Below are 19,765 nucleotides of genomic sequence, written 5' to 3' on the forward strand. Positions count from 1 at the left end.
ACAGGATTGAAGTATTTTATATGCAGTAAGGACAGTCAGAGCTATGCAAGCTAAGATAATAAGCGTAATCAAATTTCATACTCCAAGGAATATACTGATTGCCTCAGGGATCAGGAAAAATTTAACTCCATGTTCACCTTTTGTGCTACTTCATGCAAATAGAGCAGCTGTACAAGCAGAAAGGCCTCTAAGGCATTGGTTGGTGTCCGCTTTTTCTGGCAGGATAACAAGCTGTATAAACCAGTGGTTCAACAAACTAGAACCTATAGGAGAGAGAAAATCTTTGGTACTAGTCAAAAAAATGACAAATCAGGGTTGTGAGAGAGATTTTCTACACTTGAGCAGCTTAAATTAGAAAATGGATTACTTTAGAATCATGTTTGTCTTTGATTTGTCTCACACCAGAATCCTAAATACTGCAACTCCCATCTCCTAGTTAATATTTTGCATGTAAATGCACGTGTAAAGCCGTTGGTATCAACCAAACATTCCCTGAGCCAAATCCTGGCACATGCAAACCTTTCATCACACCTTACCCCAGCAAGGCTGCTTCAGCCGTCCCTCATGTAAGGGCAGTTTAGAAGGTGCAGTGCATGTGACTGATGGCTTTAGCATGCATTTTGGACTAAGATTAGGGTTTAGTTTAGGGCTAGCAATTCCTGATATTCCTTTTAGAAATGAATGGAAACAAAGTTATAACAACAAACTCCTTAGTTAGGAGCACAAGGGGAGATTTAATGCAGGATATTGTGCTCTGAAATGTTATTTCTGCACTCAACCTGCTCGTTTCTAACAGGTGTAACCCCACCTGGTGAAACCAATGCATTTTGAGTGTACTGGGGACCCAGGAAGGTGTTAGTGGCCTTGACCAGCCCCACCTGGTCCAGGCACTATTTAAGCTCAGAACAGGTTTTTCCACCTCTTTCTAGCAATGCTGCAGCAGACAGCCTCTCTTCAGGCCCCCTGGACTTACCTTTGGATTTCTGAGGTTGGTTTTGGATTTGACCTGGCTTGATGATCCTGAACCTCAAAGGAGCCTGTTGCCATCGTCAGCCATTGCGGGTGTGTGGGTTGGTGAGGTCCCTGCCCACCAGCGTCGCACAGGGTCCCTTCTTGCCCTATCTCATTTCTGGGGTTCTGCAGGACCCTTCTCACATGGTGGCCACAGCGCAGTGGGATGAACCCCTTGACCAAGTAGGTTATCTGCTTCATTTCATAACCTGGTTTTGAAAGTCTGGAGTTTGTGGTGTTTGTTTCTGCCTTGGTTTCCTTATCGAAGAGTGACCTGAGGCCTCTTGAAGTGATGAGGGGGTGATAATCTCCGGGGGGGGGGGGGGAGGGTGAGGTAGTTGGGGTATGCGTTTGTCCGGCTTGGTTTTGTGGGGCTTTGTTGTTCTGTTTTAGGTTGGTGCCCTGAAGTATGGTATTTTCTGAAGGGCATGGTGTTTTCTCCCTAATTTGCTTTTTTTTGTAGCAAAAACCCAGCCTGGTTTTGGGGTGTTTGTTGTTTGTTTGGTTTTTTGTTATTATTTTTTTGCCTATATGAGTATCTGGTTTTTGGTGGTGTGTGCTGGAGAAGAGGTGAAATGTTAGTTAAGATTTTTGACCTTCTTCACATGTTATTATATTGAGTAACTTGCTAAAGTCAGTGATGTTTTACCAGTATAAAAATAGCTTTTAGTCTAACAGCTGTCTGATAACTGTCTGTTATAGTTTTGTTATGTGTCCTCTTGCGTTAACTTTGGTAAGTCTTTTAAATATTGGTCTTTGTTAATTCTAAAAGAAGATGCATGTACTAGTGAGAACATTTATGGAGGTGCAGGTAAAGTCCTTGAAAGTAGAGATGGTGGAAAGCTCAGGGAGATGATAATCAGGGCTCAGAAGAAAACTGAGGCAGTCTATGGACAGAAGAGGAAGGAGGAAAAGGGGCTGATGCTGAGAGGACAATGATTACTGCCTGATGGCTGCCAGTGAGGTGAGGAAGGAAGTAGAAGTCCTGCAACTGTGTACTCAGTGTGCATGCCACAGTAGCTTAAGTAAAGGAAGATGTCCTGTGAGACAAAGGGGCACAAAATCACAAAATGGGATATAGAAACTTTTATAAGAAGTTTTACGTAATGTTAAGTTTGATGGCTTTGTAACAGTAGCACTGGAAAATTACTGAGGTGCAGGATACATAGAGAAAAAAAAACAGAGTACAACTAGAGAACATACTAAGAATTCTCACAAGATAAATCGTTATAGTTGGCCTAGTTTTAAGAAAAACAGTCTAGAAGAACAGGACACAGGGATAAGGAGTATCTGGGAATGGCAGGTGTCCAGGATGGGCTACAGTTGAACTAACTGATAAGTAGGAGGATAGGAGGATTATTATGTCTCTGGTGCTAACGAACCAATTAAACTGGTATGAGCATCTACTGCGCGTGCTTCAAAGGCTGCCAGAAGTGATGAAGATTGTTGGAAGAAGTAACCGACCCTCAGAGACCACCACCACAATTCTGTACGCATGCGGGGAACTCTCTGGAAAATGATGTAATCCATATGTAGCCTCATGAATATGTATGTATGTCCAGTGACTATATAAGGGTGGCTTGTATAGCAGTACGGGGACACACGTTAGGAGGATTTATCCCCCGTGTCTCCCGGCGCCGCAATAAAGAATACCTGCTTGTCAGCTTGAAAACTTTGTTGGCAAGTTTGTTCCTGGAGTTTTCTCCGAATCAATTTGGCGACCCAGATGGGACCCCCTCTGCTCGGCTGCAGGACCCGCTGAGGACAGGGCTCCCTAGGGCCCTCGGGAATTTTTCCTGGAGGGACCCCTCGACTCATTCGGATCGCTGCGGGAGCAGACAAGGACCATCTCATAAAAGGTATTCTTTTTTTTGTATAGTCTGTAAGGTGCAGGGGGCACCTCGGTTTGGTAAATTGGTTTAGTAAATTGGTTTGGTAAATTGGTTTGGTAAATTGGTTTGGTAAATTGGTTTGGTAAATTGGCTTGGTAAGCGTACGCATGGTTTGGAAGCCTTCCGTAAATCGAGATAAGAAATCTCGTAGGTAAAGGCGTATACCCGGCTGCTAGCGTCCGTTCGGTATACGCCCACAAGAAGCAGGGGGCTTCTTGTGGTTTGGGTCCTGCAAGACGCAGGGGGTGTCTTGCAGAAAAAGGTTTTGGATTTTACTGGTATACACCCAAAGGAAGCAGGGGGCTTCTTGTGGTTTGGGTCCTGCAAGACGCAGGGGGTGTCTTGCAGAAAAAGGTTTTGGATTTTACTGGTATACACCCAAAGGAAGCAGGGGGCTTCTTGTGGTTTGGGTCTTGCAAGACGCAGGGGGTGTCTTGCAGAAAAAGGTTTTGGATTTTACTTGTATTTGATTTATTTTGTGGCTTGTTATATTAAGGATTTTGGTCTTGTGGTTTTGGTATCAGTGACAGACTGCTATAACTAAGCAGGGGGTATCATCTTGTGATTTAGGTCCTACAAGACACAGGGGGGTGTCTTGTGGAAATGGTTTTGGGTCCAGTGTGCTATCAACAGCCCATAAGGGATTTTTTTCAGTGATGCTGTCAGCGGGGGTCCCTGAATAGGTTAGTAGAATCACCCTCCAATACAGTGGGCTGTTCAGTATGGTTCCCACAGTGGGACGCAGACAGGCTGGTCGGACACAAGGGTCTCATCCTTCCTGGGACACTGACAGGCTGGTCAACTATAAAGGGTTCAAGGAAACCCCCCTATTAATGTTACAATATGGTCTGAGCTATAAGGGTTAGGAAGTATTGCTTTTGATTCTACTGGTATTCGCTTATTTTGTGGCTTGTTACAGTAATGATTTTGGTCTTGCGATTCTGGTACTGGTGACAGGATGTTATAACTGTGTTATTAACTGTTGTTTGTTTGGTTGAATTTAAGTCTCTGTCTTTGTCTCAAGTGTTGTAACTGTGTGGAGTATGTCTGGGGATCCCATCTGTGTGTGTGTGTGTGAATGTGAGATTGATAATGGAAAATCAGCAGAGTGAAGAGATCTTGAAAAAGAATCCTTTTGGGTGCATTTTGGCACACTGGAAAAAAACTTGGAGGGTCTCCTGGGGGCTTGGTAAATAAGAAAATATTGGTAAAATATTGTAACCAATGGTGGCACTTTGTATACTTTGGAAGATCAGGAAAAATGGCCTAAAAATGGAACTCTGAACTATAATACATTGTTACAATTAATGTTGTTTTAAGGGGGCAAGGAAAATGGGATGAAGTAATTTATGCAGATACGTTTTTCACTTTAAGAAATCACACAGAGTGACAGACTGAATGCAAAATTAATATAGCTCCACCAGATTCCTTAATTTTGGCTTTGGAAAAGGACAGGGAAAAACTGAAAGTTACGCTGGAGATGCTCAGCCTCTGATATTGGGGAAAGATGTTTAAAGTTAAAAAACAGTAATCAGGAACATAAGGTGGAAAATCACGTACTACAGGTACCTCCGAGAGGAGCACCCTCTGCCTCTGTCCTATCTGATATTGATAAGGAGGAAGAGATTTCTGTCACTGGCAACAAGCGGCACATCCACATTCAGAGTTAAGAAGGGGTTAAACCAGAAGTGCCGTTGCAGAGGCAGGCATCTGCAGGCCCTGCAGAGCAGGGGGAGCTGCTGTGAGAAAAAGAAAAAAAAAAAAAGGAAAACCAAGGGGGAAAGGAGGGGAGCTCGAGCAGCTCCAGTGTTTGAGCGTGGGAGGAGGGATGTCTGCAGGAGGTGGGGGAGTGGGCTCTTCTCTTCTGTGGGACCGGACCGGTGTGCGTGCTATGGGGGGTTTTGGACGCTGGAAGTGAGACTGCCTGGGGAGGGCAGTGCCATGGAGTGGCTCCGGTGACTGAACTGGAACTAAACTGACGGGGACCTGGGGAATATACCCTAGCAGATCCACTGGTTACATTAAGACTATGAACTAGGGGAAATAAAGTGGAATTTTAGTGGATACAGGAGTAACTTATTTGGTGTTAAATAAGAGAGAAAAGAATTCGTTACAGATGTGGGAGCTACTGGCCACCAAGGAAAAGAGGAAAAAAAAAAAAAGGCATTCTTTTTGGAACCTTTAAAGTACAAATTGGGAAAACAAATCGGAATGCATAAATTTTTATGCATGCCAAATTCTCTAAAATCTTTGTTAGGGCGAGAAGCAACATTTAAAGAAGGCAAAATGGACTTCAGAGTTAAAAACAATTAATTGCAGTTTTGAGTTTAATTCAACAGAAAAGCAAAAAGGAGGACCTCCCTGAAATAGAAGAAATCCTTAATCAGGTGTATGTGGGAGTATGGGCACCTGAAGTTCCAGGTAAGGCGAAAAATGCTTTGCCTGTTATAGTGGAAATAAAAAGGGGGGGCCTACCCAATTAGAATAAAACAGTATCCCTTAAAATTAGAAGATCAAAGGGAATAAAAAAAAAAATTGATAAATTTTAAAATATAGATTATTAATTGAATAATAATCAAAAATGGTTTGCCGTCCTGGATTTAAAAGACACTTTCTTTTGCTTACCACTGGCCAAAGAAAGCCACAATTATTGGCTTTTAAATGGGAAAATCCTGACAGAGGAAGGGAAACTCAATTAACTTGGATAGTTTACATAAAGGGTTAAAAAAACAAACAGTCCAGCAATTTTTGGAAATCAGCTAGCATGAGAACTAGAATCATGGAAGCCACCTACTCAAACGGGACTCTGTTACAATATGTGGATGACCTGTTAATTGCTACAGAAACAAAGGAAGAATGTATCAAGTGGACAGTGGAATTGTTAAATTTTCTGGGACTGAATGGTTATCGGGTATCCAAACAAGGCCCAACTAACCCAAACCCAAGTTTCCTACCTAGGATATGAAATAACAGGAGGACAGAGAGAACTTGGAACTGCTAGAAAAGAAGCCATTTGCCAGACTCCAAGACCAGCGACCGTCAAGGAGCTCCGGACATCCCTGGGAATGACTGGATGGTGCAGATTTTGGATCCATGATTATGGTGTTCTGGTAAGACCCCTATATGACCTGTTGAAAGGAAACTCTCCCTCTTTAGAATGGACTGATACAGCAGAAGGGGTTTTTAGAAATTTAAAAACAGAGCTAATGAGAACTGCAGCTCTGTGACTCCTGGATGTGACTAAATCCTTTTGGCTATATTCCTGTGAAGAGCAAGGAATAGCTTTGGGGGTCCTTGCTCAAAAACTAGGACCCTACAGAAGGGCAGTGGCCTATTTTTCAAAACAGCTGGATGAAGCGAGCAAAGGATGGCCCAGATGCCTAAAAGCTATGGCAGCAGTTATCACAAATATTAAAGAGGCTTGCAAATTTACTTTGGGACAAAAGATTACTGTACTAGTGTCCCATGTGGTATCAGTAGTCCTGGAGCAGAAAGGAGGTTATCTCCTTCACGTTTTTTTAAATACCAGGCCACTATTGTAAAACAGGATAATACAGAAATTGCGGTCACTAACGTTGTGAATCCAGCATCCTTTTGCAGGAGCAATCGACAGAACCACTAACAAAAGACTGCTTGACCACCATAGAGACTGTATATTCGAGCCGACCAGACTTGAAAGAAAGACCTCTGGAAGATGCTGATTCTTGGTTTACTGATGGTAGTAGCTTCATGAAAAATGGTAAATGAAAGGCAGGATATGCCATTACCACCACTTCACAGGGAAAAAAAAAAAAATCTAAACCTTCACCTGGTAACACCTCTGCCCAGAAGTCAAAAATAATAGCATTAATAAGAGCCCTGGAACTGGCTAAAGATAAAAGGATAAATATTAGGACTGATTCTAAATATGCATTTGGTGTGGTCCATGTCCATGGTGCTATCTGGAAAGAATGTGGACCTTTGAACACACAAGGGAAATAGGTTAACCATGCTACAGAAATTCTACAATTACTGGAAGCTGTTCAGCTACCTGAAGAAGTAGCTGTTATGTACTGTAAAGGGCATCAACAAGGTGGCTCTGATCAAGAAATTGGAAATAATTTGGCCAATTTTGAAGCCAAACGAGCAGCTGAACAATTTCAAATCATGTCCCTAATCCCTGACGGCAAACTACCAATTGAAAAATCTAAACCTAGATATTCAAAAGAGGATAGAAAATTGATTGAGAATCTAAAGGGACAGGAAAATAGAGGGTTGGGCTCAAATACCTGGTGGGCAAATTGTAATCCCCTATAACCAGCTCTGGATGTTAGCTCAGGAAGAACATAATAAAACTCATTGGGGTAGCAACTCTTTGCATAAATATTTAGACAAACAAATCTATACACCACAGTTCAATTAGTGACAAAACAATGTCAGCTATGTCTTAAGAATAATCCTAAGACTGAAAATAGAAATCAAACTGGGACAATTGGGAGAGGAAGTTATCCGGACAGCAGTGGCAGATAGATTTTTCTGAATTACCAAAAAAAAAAAAAAAAAGGGTGGTTATCGATATTTATGGGTGTTAACGGATACTTTTTCAGGCTGGCCAGAAGCATTCCCTTACAGAATAAATAATGCAAAACAAGTGATTAAAATATTATTTAACAAGATAATAAGATCATTTTGGGGTACCAGAGGCAATTTCTTCTGACCAAGACTCGCACTTTAGTGCAAAATTGTTACAAGAAATTAGGAAAAAATTAGAAACTGATTGGCAACTGCATGTTCCATATAGGCCTTAGGCCAGTGGGCAAGTAGAAAAGATGAACCATCTGATTAAACAACAAATTAGTAAAATATGTCAGGAAACAAATTTATATTGGTACCAGGCATTACCACTGGCTTTATTAAGAATTCGAACTAGACCCCGGTCAAAAGAAGAGGTTAGCCCATTTGAGATTTTGTATGGAAGACCGTATCAGTCCCAGTTTAAAGGAGAAAGTCTTCAGGAAGTGGGAGAAGGCTATCTCCAACAGTTTCTGATCAATCTGGGAAAACAATTGGAGGAGATAATAGGGAAAAGAGCAAGAGGTTTGGATTATCCAATTCACTCTTTCAGATCTGGAGACTGGGTTTATGTTAAGAATTTTTCAGGAGATCCTCTACAGGAGAAGTGGAGCGGACTGTACCAGATATTATTGATCACCTTTACAGCAGTGAAGATAAAGGAACAACCTGCTTGGGCACATTATTCAAGAATAAAGAAAGCACCAGAGCCAGAGAAGACAGGGTGGATCGAACCTTCAGTACCCTTGCGGATGAAATTGTGTCGGTCATAATTTGGACTCATATGATAACTGGCGCACAAGCTTGGGACCAGAATTTATACCTGAAATTAGTGCAGAATGTTACTAATATTTTCATCATAATGACTGTTGGGTGTGTGCACAGTTGCCTAAATCAGGAGAAAGCCTGGATCTCCCATTAATTGGAGTTCCAATTCCTAACACTGCCTCATGGACAAATTTGTGGGTGAACACTAGCGATCTGTATTCGAAGGAAAGGTTAACATTTGAAATAGTTAATCCTAACCCAGGTAATAAATACTACACCTGTGCACAAAGGGGTATTACATCAGAAACCAGAGTAGGAGATCAGGCTTGTTTAAATGCCACAGATGTAGGTCACCATTCAAATTACAATCATACAATTAACAATTAACATAGATGGTATCGTAGTTCAGTGATGGCCCATTCCTAAAGGGAAAGGATGGTATTGGTTATGTGGAAAAATGCTTATAAGATTCTACCCCCAACTGGAAGGGGGCATGCACCTTAGGTGCTGTAATACCCAATTTTACCACTATTATCAACAGGTACCCTTCCAGGACCTGGATTAGAAGTTTTGCTGAACGAATTAATTGAGGGTTTAACCCTATTATTCAACAGCACAACTCATTTCACAGTTTTGTAAAAGGGCTAATTCCATCTTTGGCAGTAAGTGAATTAGAGAAGGCAATTGTAAATATCTCGGCAACCATAGAGGAAATGGAAAGTAAAAACATCGATATAATCCAGGCAGAACAAGAGATAACTAGCCTATCTAAGGTGATATTACAAAACTGAATGGCTCTAGACATGTTACTGGCATCACAAAGAGGGGTTTCTTCCATAATCAATGAAAGCTGTAGTTCCTATACAGACTAAAGTGGTGGAATTGAAACAGATCTGGAGGAAATTTGGAAACAAACTAAGATATTTCGTGAAATGGCCATGGATGGCACCTCCTGGGGCTTTGAAGAAACATGGAAAAAGTTAACTTCATGGTTACCCAATCTCTCCTGGTTGAGGCAACTGGTTGCAGGAATATTGGTGTTAATTATTTTAATATTGATTACTTGTGGTATGATACAATGTTCCCTCTGGAGTTGTAAACGGTCTATGATAAATTACGAAGAATGGAAACGGAATGAAACTAAGCACCAGGTAGAAACGGGATATTATTTCAAAAAGACTTTTGGTGGTAAAGGTAATATATAAAATGTTGCAAAAGAATTTGCAAAAGGACAGAAAAAGGGGGGGAATTTGAGACAAAGGGGCACAAAATCACAAAATGGGATATAGAAACTTTTATAAGAAGTTTTAAGTAATGTTAAGTTTGATGGCTTTGTAACAGTAGCAATGGAAAATTACTGAGGTGCAGGATACATAGAGAAAAAAAACAACTAGAGAACATACTAAGAATTCTCACAAGATAAATCGTTATAGTTGGCCTAGTTTTAAGAAAAACAGTCTAGAAGAACAGGACACAGGGATAAGGAGTATCTGGGAACCGCAGGTGTCCAGGATGGGCTACAGTTAAACTAACTGATAAGTAGGAGGATAGGAAGATTATTATGTCTCTGGTGCTAACGAACCAATTAAACTGGTATGAGCATCTACTGCGCGTGCTTCAAAGGCTGCCAGAAGTGATGAAGATTGTTGGAAGAAGTAACCAACCCTCAGAGACCACCACCACAATTCTGTACGCATGCGGGGAACTCTCTGGAAAATGATGTAATCCATACGTAGCCTCATGAATATGTATGTATGCCCAGTGACTATATAAGGGTGGCTTGTACAGCAGTACGGGGACACACGTTAGGAGGATTTATCCCCCGTGTCTCCCGGCGCCGCAATAAAGAATACCTGCTTGTCAGCTTGAAAACTTTGTTGGCAAGTTTGTTCCTGGAGTTTTCTCCGAATCACCTGGTAATGGAAATAAACTGTGTACTGTACATTTGCAGAGGAAAACAATGTGATGGAAGGACAAAGAATAAGATGTTAACTGCACTGGACTTGGAACTGTAACTTGGATATTGAGCAGAAGTGAAAGAGGCAGAAGTAAAATTAGCTGTCTTAAGAAGGGGGACATGTAATGCTGAAAGTGAAAAACAAGGAGACTGCCTGTCTATAGAATATGGTAGCTTAAAGGAAATGCATCTTTCGTGGCCATGTCCCTGTAGCTATGCATCTGAATATCTGAAGATCAGTATATTATGAGTAAAAGGCAGCTCTTCCCTGGTCTTTGCTAGGGAAGGTACATCCTGCAGGTATGAAAGCACTATGCAAAAGATAAATAAGACTGAACCAATTTTAACTATTAATATTCATCATGCTGTCATGCACTTCAAGGGTAGTTTTGATTTTATCATAGAACAAAATGGCAGCATGCTGAACACTTGCTCCTAGTGCTTTTTCTCAGGGCTCCCCGAGTGTCTTATGAGTCACCTGGCAGTTCTTGGATGTTAGCTGCCATAGTTACTTTTCTGTTTGTATTATTCAGGTGTGAGTAGGGGAACTAAGAGAAGAATCTGGTGGTGCAGCTTCTTTCAGAGTGCTTGTAGCTTGAGCTGGGTGGGCTGCCTTAGGTCTGCTATTAAAATCAGTATCTTACTCTTTGTAATGCACACAGAATCAAATCACTTGGGTGGCTGCTGCTGGTTTAATAGTATAATTGAGCAGTTCAAGCAGCATCTTAGCAGCTGCTCCAAGAGGCTTTAACCTCAGTGTATACACATTTCCTGGGATTTTGTTTTACAAAGAGAGGGATTATTGTCATATTCATTGTAATCACTCTTAAGTACTGTAGGCCTGATTCCTGACTGCCTTGTGCCTTGTGCTGTCATTTACAACTGCCTAAAAAGGCTATAAAATGTGATGACACTAGAATGGCTGCAATCTTATTACATTTGTAGAGAGTTGAATGATTGCACATTGTATATGACAAAGGAAAACAAGGCCATGTGCAGAACAGAAAGTCATTGCTGTGGTGTAGGTGAGCATGTAGTAAAAAAAGGCAGTGTAAGGAAAAAAATGCAGTGAAAACTTTAACCTCTAATTCTAAATTTTCTATTCAAATTTCTCTTCATGTCTGCTGTAGTGAGTGCTTGGGCTTGTTTGGAACTGTATTGATCCTCAAGGCAACCCTTTCTTTAGACAGTGATTGGGGTTTTTTTTTGTTTGTTTGTTTGGGGATAGGTAGGGCATTTCAGGAGGTGGCTGTTTTGGTGTGTTTTCTTTCTTGGTGGTGTTGGTTGGTTGGTTGGTTAGTTTGTTCCCAGCTGCCCCCCGCCCACCATATTCAGTAAGTATCTTCAGCTGTTCGCAGTCTGCTGTGCCAGGAGTGAGCCAGGTGCTGGGAACTGGCTGTAGGCAATAATGATTTTAGGTAAACATAAAGGAGAATCTGAAGCTGGGGTCTGCAACTAAAATGCATCCTAACTGTGCTTAAAAAAAAAAAAAGAAATGTGAGCAGTAGGCAGACTTTTGATTGCTGCATCAAAGCTTGGAGTAAGGTTGGGGAACCTGACAGTTTGAGCTAGTTACGGCTATACTGCTTCAGAGGCAAAGTCTGAATGGCAGAATTTCACTTCTCTGAGAGCCAGCTCTTTCAACAGAGCACAGTATGAAGAGCACAAACATGTGTAGGTTCAGGCTGGCAGCTGAACCTGAAATGACAGGAAAGCCCTTAGCTTGCAATTAAGACACATTTCCACTTGCCCATGTGTATCTGGTTCAACCTGAATATTCTTGTCCTGCTTTCACTCAAGCTGGAAATAGGTAGATATCCTTAGAAGTAGCAGGGGAAAAAAAGAGGAGTCACCTGTTATGGGCAGCTTGTACATCACTGTCTATGACTCTGCTAGCACAAAATGTCTCGGTCATAAAATGCCAGATCTTAAGAATGACAAAAAATAGTAACTTATATGAACATTTATTAAGAGGAAGGTGGAGGATGCATTTCAGAGATTTAATAGTTTTAAATTTCCGTGTGAAGAAATCACTCCATTATTACATTTGGAAGTGACATATTTCCAAGGTTATGTTGTTGCCAAGGCAAAAGGTTCCATTTTGCATGCATTTCCAACCAAGCCTGACTGATTAAGGGTGTTGGGAGGAATACGTTTTCCTTCCAGAATCTTAATTATGTTGACTTTAACTCATGGCAGGAGATTCTGCCAGCTGTGAGCTACTGCTTGGATCTCTTACTAATTAAAAGTCTGAGGAAGCCTATTAAAGGTGTTGAAAAAGCCAAATCTCCCTTTAAAACATGTCTGGCACTGCAACAGAGTGTGTGACAGTGATATTACAGCACAGATAACTTGTCTTTTGCTTTTCATCTTGGCAATGTGCCAATTATTTTACCTGCCTATATGGGATCTTCATTCAAAGCTCTTCCTGTGAATGGACTAACAGGAACTTGAGGTGAAACTTTGCTGTTATTCAGTTTTGATATATGTGGCATTCAGGTTTTTTAAAGCAATGAGTGTACTTCATACTGAAATGCTTCTCTTGAGGTTTAATTTCTGGGGCAGCAACATCCTGTAGTTTAAAAAAATTGAGCATTGAAGGTGGTGATGATGTAACGTAATGAGCAGCATTGTTGCGACACACTTGACGTTGCTAATTAGCTGCTGCAACTGTGGTTTATCTGTACTTTAGAGCTTTTCCAATGTACCTGTTTCAGGTTTTAACAAAAAAAAAACCCCAACAAACAAATAAACAAAAAACAAACATAAAACCCCACAACAAACCTTCTTGCATTTCTAGTCAGTTTTTTTTGGCCAACAAAAATCCTGAGCAAGGTAAAGGTATAATGCAAAAAAACCTGGGGTTTGGCAGTATCTCTTTATCCACTGGGGGCCTGGCAAAATAACTCTAGCTTCTGTAGGCCGACCACAAAGGCAAAAATCTGCTATTACAGTTCTATTTTATCTTCTCAGGTGTACACAGATAAAAATCTAAGAAGATTTTGCAGAAAGAAAAGAGTTATACCAGCAACAGGAGATTTCAAATAGCAGGGACATTGAGTGGATGTGAAACCATGTTTAGTTTTCCAGAAGGTCACTGCGCTTCTCTCAAATTACAGTAATTTGATTCAGACATGAGGTTCTAAGTGGGTTGCTGCTTCTTGGTGGGAAGTTAGGGGCTATGAGAAACACACTTGTGACAGATGAAAGAGCCTCTAGGTGAAGTTATTCTCAGTAGATGCCTGCTCAGAAAATTGACTAGCAGCAGTAAGTTTTCCTCATGTTCTGTAAGGTGGCATGTGGCAAGATTTCTGATCTGTGGAAGAAGCAATTTAGAGCTGCTGCCAAGATGTAAAGTAACCTGAGATTACTTAGCAGGGAGTTGTGGGATTTTTCCAGAAGATAAGTTAGTCCCTTTTGACTTTACAGATGACCTTTCTCTGCTCTCTTGGTCACCTGTGGCAGATGTTGCAGCTGCTTCTGTTGTCCTGGCACCTCATAGTAAGAAACCTCTCTATTTTCCTTGTAGCCATTTAGTCCCACATCAGCTCTAATTTTATTAATGCTCAGGCCCTGGTTCTGGACTTTTCTGGTGCTCCTTTTCTCCAGCTAGGGGAGTATCTAGCAGCACCTGTCCAGATTGATGGATGTATGGTGGGTACATCTGGCTCAGCAGTGCTATAGTTAAAGCACTAGTTATACACCAGTTGCTTTCTTCCTGCAGGCTATCTGTTGTTGTTCCTATATCTCCCATGGAATATATAGCTGTATGCCTTTTTGGAAATGGTTGAATTATGTTCATGCTGTGATCCTTTATAGTCTCTAGATACCTATTTGCAGAATAAGCATTGTTTTTCCGAATGTGGCATTTGTTCATTTACACATGATCATCCAGCACTAGACTTGTTTGAGTCAGTATTCTCTTAATCTAATTTTTCCCACTATTTTTTCAGTTAAGCATGGCGCCATGACAATGGTACGTATTTTATATTACACAGATGTAGTTTTTACAAGGTGCTAAAGCAATTCTTCAGCCATTTAACAACTTAATAGGTAGATTAAAGGGTAGGGGTGTATTAATTGAATTTTGGACTGTGAGTTCCATCAAATATTTTGGGAAATGAAAAAAAGATTATTGAAACCTCAATACCTAAGTTGCTTGGGTGTGCCCATCACTGGAAAGAAGAATGAAAGTTTTGGAAACAAGTGCCACAACAAGCTTATTTAGGCACTACCAAAGGGCTAAATTAATGTCATGCCTTTCTTGGTTCAGGTTTATGCAAATCTATTCTTTGATTTTATAACAAACAAATTTAAGGAGATAATTATTCTCCCCCTCTGCCAGTAGGAGGTTTTGTTTTGGAACAAAACCTTCTTGGTGTATGTTTCTGTATATTTGGGCAAGTAAATATTTTTATTTTGAAGCTCTCCCTTTCTTCCTCTAAAGGAAAGATCTTAGTTTCTGTCCTATCTATTATAATGGATTATCCATTTTTTCCAGAAGAAAGGTCAGTGTTTATTTCATAGGCAGCTGATTCATCTAGGCATGTTTGCATCTCAGTTGTTTTTGTGTTAAAGTTGATTTGAAAACCATCTCTTTCTTAATTAAAAGGGCCAGAAAGGAAGAGTGGGAATTTTTTATTGATAAAAACCTTAATCGAAAGGCAATATACTTGTCCGCATGTTCTTTTGCTTTTGTCAGCTGAGGATACCGAATTATTCTAGCACTATAATATAGATCTGTCAAATTCTTAACTCAGTGGCACAGAGATATTTTTAGTTATTACCATGTGGGAATCTGGTAACATTTTGTTGTCTAGGAGGCAGAAGAGATCATAAAATTATCAGTGCATCCATACAAAATTCCCGTGGCAAGTGCTCACATTTGGAGTACTGAGTGGTATGGTGGGTAGGTCTAGAAACGTGTAGTCACTTTGCGTGATTTTGATCTAATTAAAATCTGTGGCCAGAACCTCAACATGACTGTTGTGCCATCATCAAGTGTGGAGAATTTTATTGATACATGGCTTGGAGAGCGGGGGCATGAAGAGCACGTACGACTTGTGGGCCAGTAACAAAAGCAAGGTGTAAGCAATAGCCAGGCAACCAATCATAGGCAAGGTCGTTGTGCCGGCTGGAAAGTCCCTAATTACAATAACAAGGTGTAAAAAGAGGCTCTAAATTGCTGAAGTTAACTACAAAAGGCGCGGCGCCGACGGTTAGCAATTAACCAATAATGAGCTCATTATAGACGCTATATAACCTGTAACCAAACGCTCAATAAACGAGACTAGTTGCGTTAGAGGATGGACTGGTTTCCCGTCTTTTTTCCACAAATGGTGACCCCGACGTAGCACTCGAGCACCACGGTGGACGACGAAGGAGTTCGGGTCCCGATAGCAGCCGCGGGACGGACGTCGTTAAGTCGGGGAGAGCCCCGGGTGACCGTATAGACGAGCCTGGCCGATACGTGCCGCCGATACCTTGAAGGGCTGCAACAGCGCGCTGACATAAAGGAATAATGGAAAGGCAAGCGGCATATAATTTATTTATTTCCTTTTTGGGGAAACGACAGGTTAAGGGAATTGATTTACAAAAGGAATTGCCAGGGCTGTTAGCCTACGGGCAAGAAAAGGGGCTTTTTGCCAACCCTCACACTGTCCGTGAGCTAGCGGAATGGTGTAGATTTGGTGATATTCTTTGGGAAAGCACTTTAGAAGATGATAAAACTGCTAGAAAGTTGGGAAACTTATGGAGGGTAGTTCATAATGAGTTGTTACAGTATCAGGCTGAGAAACGGGCAGCCGAGCAAGCGGCTGTTGCCCAGGGCAAGAATCGTAATTATGATAATAGCTGGTCTCCCTCCACCCCTATGCCTCCCCGCCTTCACGCAAATGGTGCTGCCTCCTCCTGCGCCGAACAATGGGGTCGTTGGTCAAAATGCGGAGCCCGCTGCACCCCCTGTGGAGTCATTATCGCATTCAGCCGCGCCATCAGCCCCTCCAATTTGCAATGAGCCTATCCCTGGGGCAGAAAGTGACCTAGCGGAGGCTATTGCGAAAGAAAGGAGAGCGGCTTGGGCTGCGCTGGCTGGAGAAGGTATTAACCAGGGGGATACTGAGGCGCTCGCGGTGGCAACTTCCCTAGCGTGCCCAGTAATTTTTCAACCGAACCCAGGAGGAAGTTTGTGATTCGGAGAAAACTCCAGGAACAAACTTGCCAACAAAGTTTTCAAGCTGACAAGCAGGTATTCTTTATTGCGGCGCCGGGAGACACGGGGGATAAATCCTCCTAACGTGTGTCCCCCTAATTGCCCCACAAGCTGTCCTTTTATAGCCCCTGGGCATACATACATATTCATGAGGCTACATATGGATTACATCATTTTCCAGAGAGTTCCCCGTATGCGTACAGATTTGTGGTGGTGGTCTCTGAGGGTCGTTTACTTCTTCCAACGATCTTCATCACTTCTGGCAGCCTTTGAAGCACGCGCAGTAGATGCTCATACCAGTTTAATTGGTTCGTTAGCACCAGAGACATAATAATCCTCCCATCCTCCTACTTATCTGTTAGTTCAACTATAGCCCATCCTGGACACCTGCAGTTCCCAGATACCCCTTATCCCTGTGTCCTGTTTTTCTAGGCTGTTTTTTTCTTAAAGCTATGTCAACTGTAACGATTTATCTTGTGAGAATTCTCAGTATGTTCTCTAGCTGCACTCTCTTCACATATTTTTCTCTATGTACCCTGCACCTCAGTAATTTTCCATTGCTACTGTTACAAAGCCATCAAACTTAACACTACTTAAAGCTACTTCTAAAGATTTCTATATACCATTTTGTAATTTCGTGCCCCCCCTTGTCTCAACTTCCCCCCTTTTTCTATCCTTTTGCAAATTCTTTTGCAACTCTCTTTTCTTTTCTATATATTACAATTACCATCAAAAGTCTTTTTGAAATAGTTTCCTGTTTCTACTTGGTGCTTAATTTCATTCCTTTTCCACTCTTCATAATTTGTCATAGACCGTTTGCAACACCAGAGGGAACACTGTATCATACCACAAGTAATCAATATTAAAGCAATTAACACCAGTATTCCTGCAACTAGTTGCCTCAACCAGGAGAGATCGGGTAACCATGAAGTGAACTTTTTCCATATTTCTTCAAAACCCCAGGAAGTGTCATCCATGGCCATTTCATGAAGTATCTTAGTTTGTTTCCAAATTTCCTTCAGATCTGTTTCAATTCTGCCACTTTGGTCTATATAGGAACAACAGCTTTCATTGATTATGGAACAAACCCCTCCTTGTGATGCCAATAACATGTCTAAAGCCATTCGGTTTTGTAATACTACTTTTGACAGGCTGGTTATCTCTTGTTGTTCTGCCTGGATTATATCAATATTTTTGCTTTCCATTTCCTCTATAGTTGCTGAGATATTTACAATTGCCTTCTCTAATTCACTTACTCCCAAAGATGGAATTAGCCCTCTTACAAAACTATGAAATGCGGTGTGCCGTTCAATAATAGGATTAAACCCCCGTTTAATCCGTTTAGCAAAACTTCTAACCCAGGTCCCAGAAGGGTACTTGTCAATAATAGTAAAATTGGGTATTACGGCACCTAAGGTGCATGCCCCCTTCCAGTTGGGGGTAGAGTCTTATAAGCATTTTTTCCACATAGCCAATACCATCCTTTCCCTTTTGGAACGGGCCACCATTGAACTACGATACCATCTATAGTAATAGCATGATTGCAATTTGAATGGTGACCTACATCTGTGGCATTTAAACAAGCAAAATTTCTTACCCTGGTTTCTGGTGTAATACATCTTTGTGCGCAGGTATAATATTTGTTATCTACATTAGGATTAACTATTCCAAATTTTAAACTTTCCTTTGAACACAGATTACTAGTGTTCACCCATAAATTTGTCCATGAGACAGTGTCAGGAATTGGAACTCCAATTAATGGGAGATTCAGACTTTCTCCTGATTTAGGCAACTGTGCACACACCCAACAGTCACTACGATTAAAAACATTAGTAACATTCTGCACTAATTTCAGGTATAAGTTCTGGTCCCAAGCTTGTGCGCCAGTTATCATATGAGTCCAAATTATGACCGACGCAATTTCATATGTAAGGGTCCTGAAGGTTCGATCCGCCATGTCTTCTCTGGCTCTGGTGCTTTCTTAATTCTTGAATAATGTATCCAAGCAGGTTGTTCCTTTATCTTCACTGCTGTAAAGGTGGTCAATAATATCTGGTACGGTCCGCTCCACTTCTCCTGTAGAGGATCTCCTGAAAAATTCTTAACATAAACCCAGTCTCCAGATCTGAAAGGGTGAATTGGATAATCCAAACCTCTGGCTCTTGTCCCTACTATTCTCTTATTTATCTCCTCCAACTGCTTTCCCAGATTGATCAGAAACTGTCGGAGATAGCCTTCTCCTACTTCCTGAAGACGCTGTCCTTTAAACTGGGACTGATATGGTCTTCCATACAAAATCTCAAATGGGCTAAACTCTTCTTTTGACCGGGGTTTAGTTCGAATTCTTAATAGAGCCAGTGGCAATGCCTGGTACCAATATAAATTCGTTTCCTGACATATTTTACTAATTTGTTGTTTAATCAGATGGTTCATCTTTTCTACTTGCCCAGTGGCCTGAGGCCTATATGGAACATGTAGTTGCCAATCAATTTCTAATTTTTTGCTAATTTCTTGTAACAATTTGGCACTAAAGTGTGAACCCCGGTCGGAAGAAATTGCCGCTGGTACTCCAAAACGAGGTATTATTTCATTTAATAATATTTTAATCACCTGTCTTGCATTATTTATCCTACAAGGGAATGCTTCTGGCCAGCCTGAAAAAGTATCTGTTAACACCAACAAATATCGATAGCCCCCTTTTCTTGGTAACTCAGAAAAGTCTATTTGCCACTGCTGTCCCGGATAACTTCCTCTCCCAATTGTCCCAATTTGATTTCTGTTTTCAGTTTTAGGATTATTCTTAAGACATAGCTGACATTGTTTTGTCACTAATTGAACCGTGGTGTATAGATTCCTTCCTACAATTTGTTTGTCTAAATATTTATATAAAGAATTGCTACCCCAATGAGTTTTATTATGTTCTTCCTGAACTAACTTCCAGAGCTGGTAATAGGGAATTACAATTCATTCGACCATCAGGTATTTGAGCCCAACCCTCTTTATTTTCCTGTCCCTCTAGATCCTCAATCAATTTTCTATCCTCTTTTGAGTACCTAGGTTTAGATTTTTCAATTGTTAGTTTGCCATCAGGGATTAAGGACATGATTTGAGATTGTTCAGCTGCTCGTTTGGCTTCAAAATCAGCCAAATTATTTCCAGTTTCCTGATCAGAGTCACCTTGTTGATGTCCTTTACAGTACATAATAGCTACTTCTTCAGGTATCTGAACAGCTTCCAGTAACTGTAAAATTTCTGTAGCATGTTTAATCTGTTTCCCTTGTGTATTCAAAAGTCCTCGTTCTTTCCAGATAGCACCATGTGCATGCACCACACCAAATGCATATTTAGAATCAGTCCAGATATTTATCCTTTTAC

At 41.1% G+C, this 19,765-nt stretch overlaps 1 long non-coding RNA gene across 1 annotated transcript in view; it reads left to right on the forward strand.

Annotated features, from left to right (window-relative positions):
- The first annotated feature begins 939 nt into the window (after nt 1-939).
- LOC133212695 (uncharacterized) overlaps nt 940-19,765 on the forward strand; it is a 115,201-nt gene continuing 96,375 nt past the window's right edge. The window contains exon 1 of the long non-coding RNA XR_009725574.1: nt 940-1,062. This is a non-coding gene — a long non-coding RNA (uncharacterized LOC133212695). The remainder of the gene's footprint in view (nt 1,063-19,765) is intronic.

The sequence above is a fragment of the Neopsephotus bourkii genome, unplaced genomic scaffold, assembly GCF_033783945.1.
Source record: "Neopsephotus bourkii isolate Nb327-2 ecotype Australia unplaced genomic scaffold, CSIRO-AGI_Nbou_v1 NB_739, whole genome shotgun sequence".
NCBI classification, from domain to species: domain Eukaryota; kingdom Metazoa; phylum Chordata; class Aves; order Psittaciformes; family Psittacidae; genus Neopsephotus; species Neopsephotus bourkii.